Raw genomic sequence first — 832 nt, 5'->3', positions numbered from 1 at the left:
CGGTCCCAAGGCCCGTCACGGTATTTATGTGGGCTTTTCGCCGACTTCACTCTCTCACAAGGTCTACTGCCCTGACACCAACACTATCATCGAGACCATCCACGTCAAAGTTGTTCCCCGTGCTCGAGGTGAAGGGGAGAATGCAACTGTACCACCTCAACACGACCAATTTGACGACCTTGACCACGACGAACCCACTACTTCTGCTGCTGATTTTGCTGATTTTGCTGACTCTGCTGACTCCACTACCTCCACTACTACCACCACTACCATTATTGTTACCGATGACCTCGACGACGACACTGACCCTCTTCTCCTTGACCATCCTCATTTCAGCGCCAACATCACCACCACCGACAACTACAACAAGCTGCCTGCTACCGTCAAGGAAGCCATGCACAGTCCTGATGCTGACAGCTGGACCCGTGCCCTTGAGAAGGAGGCTGATTCCTTTCACGAGCACAACGTCATCCAAGGACTAGATCACCTTCCAGCTCACATCAAGCCCCTCGACCTTCGTGTTGTCTTTGCTCGCAAGCATGATGGCACCTTCAAGGCACGCATTGTGGCCAAAGGTTTCAAGCAACTCTATGGCATCGACTACAATGAAACCTACTCGCCCACTGCCAATATGGTGACCATTCGTACCCTCATTGCTCTTGCTGTCGACTATGGCTATTAAAGGTGTATGTCCAGTACAGTGTAATGTGTGTGGACAAGGCGATTGTCACAGAGGTATCCAACCAATCGAAGTACATACGAGAACATGGATTGAAGCAAGGCGAAGGAACAAGACAGAACAAGACAGAAGGAGGGAAGTGGAACGACCGAG

The sequence above is a fragment of the Monosiga brevicollis genome, genomic scaffold, assembly GCF_000002865.3.
Source record: "Monosiga brevicollis MX1 MONBRscaffold_39 genomic scaffold, whole genome shotgun sequence".
In the NCBI taxonomy this organism is placed as follows: domain Eukaryota; class Choanoflagellata; order Craspedida; family Salpingoecidae; genus Monosiga; species Monosiga brevicollis.
The sequence above is the reverse complement of the archived record's forward strand: the minus strand, read 5'-3'. Positions refer to the sequence as shown.